The following is a 3,642-nucleotide window of genomic DNA, read 5'->3' on the forward strand; positions in this document are numbered from 1 at the left end:
AGGAGGGGAAAAGATTTCCCACCAGATGGCATAAACTAATTTGTTATCCCAAGAGAGAAGTTCAACATATGTATTCACCCTTTAGCTATTTCTAAACTCTGATACATATTTATGAAAATGAATAGAAGGGCCAGGCAGTGCAGATTTGCAGGGGATACAGATGGAGATAGAAGAGTATGGCATTTTCACCAGAGTTAGGTGATACCTTCCAGGCTCTGGGTTTATCATCTTACAAAGGAGTTGAAGTTCAAAATTCCAGTTTATAGTTCACTTCTTTCGATCTTTTACTTTTCCATCTGATCATGGTTTCAGCACAAATAGCCAGAATCCACACAAGGATTATGAAATTACTTTACCTGAACAAGCACACACTTCCCCCTTGTGTTTTACAATCGTACGGAGTGCAATTTTTGTGAATCTTGACTTTCTTAAAATCATTGTGCATACCTAAAATTTGGCATGGTATAAAAATTAATTGGATGGCAGCGGCACACATACTATTCTACTAAGGCCATCCATCATTTATGGTTGATTCATATGGTTCTGAACTCTTATATGATTATATGGTTGCGAAACTTTCTAACTCACTATATTTGCATACAAAAGATACCTGATTTTCGAAGTGGGGGGGGGGGGGGGGGGGGGGGAGGTGTCGAAAAATACAGATTCTGTATGCATAAATGGAGCTTTAATAAGCATGGATGAACTAAAAGTAAAACAATAGTTATAATGTGTACGTCTACTGCAAACCAAAATGCAATCTTAAAAATAGAAATCATGTTTACCTTGAAGACAGTGTCACATGGATCAAATTCAATCTTTAAGCTTGGCAAAAATATTACCCCTCACTTATTTTTTTGAAGGTTGATCCAACTTAGAAACAATTTTCAACCCTTACACTGTCATTCCCTTGCAGCGCTCGACATCATCCATCACACATTAGTTCTTTTTTTCTAAACCAAACCAATGTAAGCCTGCGAGTAAGCGCACACCAGCAATTTTCTGTTGTCGTCGAGCGTACATTAAAAATGTAAAATGAAGGCCTGAGTTGCCAATAATTTTAATTAATCCACACTTCTATAGTAGTTCCATACATCAGATCAGTTTTAAATCATGAGCTTATTCACAATTGGAACCGTCTTCTATAGTAGTTCCCATACATCAGGTCGGTTTTAAATCATGAACTTATTCATAATTGGAACATCTCTCAGGCTAAGTCTCAAAAACCTAGTAAAAGGAAAACAAAAGGATTGATTACATAACTCTACATGGCTGATTAGTAAGCACTAATCAAGTGTTGTTCAATAAAAGAAGAACTTTACATGTCCTTGTCAGAACTTGGCATGTGCTCCTGCACCCGCTGCAAGATACATGACTCCTAATGTTCACTCAGCGGAGTGTGTATTCATGACTCACGAGCTTTGATTGCTGCAAGATACAATAGAAGTACATGACTACTAATTTTCAGTATATGTAAGTTAGAAATCTACAGGATTGTATATAGGAAATAAAGGAAGCCTAAGGATAGCTATAGCTAGACAAATAAATTGAGCAAAGTTCAACCTACAGACCCGTAGTTGTATTCATTGAATTAATTAGCAGTTTTTTTCTCAGACATGTATAAGAGGGAATGGCCATCTCTGAATTTTTATTGCCACCACTTGTTTTTCTATTCAGATTAATTATTTGCTTCTGAATCAGGCTATATGCATATCTGTTCAGATTGCCATAGCGTATGTTTCAGATATTTTACTGCATTTTCTTGAACCTATCCAAATATCAGTTTTGCCCACCTAGCTTGCAGGGTTATAATTCATAACAGCTTACTGTACAAAGAACAATACTGCATGCTTGTGTTTAGCTTGTTAATTCAGGCCAGCATTAAAATATTTTGCTTCTCCATGTTAAGTACAGTGGTTTGGTGAGAATCTCAGTTGATAATCTTCTGAGCAAGTAAGCCAGTTGTTCATCTTGGAACAACCCATGTTCCACCATATACATACAACCTTCATTCAATCAGTTATGTAACATAAAATTTACTGAAGTAATCGATCATCTAATATTACATTCTGAATTCAGTCACAAGATATGAACAAGACTACAAGAGTAGGTAATAATAGCAATCGAGACAAACCTGATTTGAGCAATTCCTGCTGCGAGAAGGGTGCCCTGAAGAAATTAACACCTAATTTGCATCTCTTAATGGAAAGGATCTTCAATTAAACATGGATTTCCGCAGCAAACTGAAATAACATCAGAGGGAAGAGGTCCAAACCTGCAAGCCTGCATACTGCCTCATCTCAAGTCTTCATCACCTTCGTCGGTGCCTCCTACTGCTTGGGCTCTGCCAATCCGGAAGAGTAGCGGCAGTCGGCGCGAAAGCGGGAGGTGGGAGCCCGGTGGCAGTGACGGACGGGCCGACCGGCGTGTGCTCCTCTTCTCCCCACCTCGGCCCCAGCTCTGTCCTCTCTGGCGATGCTTGGTTGGAGGTTCGCCGCATAGCTTCTCGGTCCCAACGGAGGAGCCGAGGATGGGGAGCAGCTCTTCGCTCTAATCTGGAGGAATCGTCGTGGTGATCTGGAGATGGTTAGGCGGCGCGACGGGGATATAGTGATGAGGGATCGCGCGGCTATGTGGCCGCGGACGATGGGCGGCTGCGACAAATCGTGGACGGCGGAGTAGTCGCCAGGGGTGGGGGTTGGCAACCGCCGGTGGCCGGACGCGATGGCGACGGGCTTCGGCGGCAGACGGCGCTGGGCGGAGTGGCCGGCCGGGCGTGAGGGGCGACGAGCAGATGCGGCAGGGAATCGGCGACATGCGGTTGTGAGGAGGAGGGAGGCGGAGCGGTAGGGAGGGGCGAGTTGATCCGCAATTGAGGGGATGAGCGAGGAAATGTAGGCCGTTCGATCTGGCGATCCGATGGTTGTCTTTACGCGTGCCTGTCAGGGTTGGAGTCACCGCCACCACTACGAAATTTTAAAGTAGTAGAGATAAGTTGATGTGATTTAAATTTGCATTGTATGTATAATAATAATTTAAATATAAAAGTAAGATGATGTGGCTTTATGAGAGAATGAAAGTAGGAAGATAATTTAGACCATACATCTAAGGGCTAACAAAGATGACCTGGCTTGACTTAATGAGAGAAGAAAAATAACATGAACTAAGTGAGGATGAACTATATAGGTATATAGGTGTCAACGGGGGATACCCGTAAAACAGATGAATAGGATATTGGGGGTATGTTGGTACGAGGATTTACACGATACGACATCAAGCAAACAAAAAGACAAGGATTATACTGGTTCACGCCCCTCATAAGGTAATAGCCCTAATCCAGTTTATATGAGATTGATATGGAAATACCACATATTACAATAGTGAACTGATGATCCCGAGATTACCGGCGAGATCCTTGTCGAGATGGTTTCGACGAGATCTTCTGGCGTGTAGGCTTCACGTGCTCCAGGTTGTAGACTATAGTATAGACCCAATCCTCTCCGAGTAGGACTCTACCATTCACTTGCTCGTAAGGATAATTTCCACAATCTCTTGCTAATTTCTTTATCGTATACGGAAACATACCGTACACACGAAGGTATGTCGTATCCGTATATTTCATAAGTCATAGGATATGAGGTA

The 3,642-nt window shown here is 42.1% G+C and overlaps 1 long non-coding RNA gene across 1 annotated transcript; it reads right to left on the reverse strand.

Moving 5' to 3' along the window:
• Nucleotides 1-1,083: 1,083 nt before the first annotated feature.
• Nucleotides 1,084-2,844, reverse strand: LOC127773025 (uncharacterized). The gene is made up of 3 exons (XR_008017493.1): nt 2,276-2,844; nt 2,135-2,198; nt 1,084-1,428 (listed from the first exon to the last, which is right to left on the reverse strand). It is a non-coding gene; the product is annotated as an uncharacterized LOC127773025 (long non-coding RNA).
• Between the last annotated feature and the right edge of the window lie 798 nt (nt 2,845-3,642).

The sequence above is a fragment of the Oryza glaberrima genome, chromosome 5 (genome assembly GCF_000147395.1).
Source record: "Oryza glaberrima chromosome 5, OglaRS2, whole genome shotgun sequence".
NCBI lineage: Eukaryota > Viridiplantae > Streptophyta > Magnoliopsida > Poales > Poaceae > Oryza > Oryza glaberrima.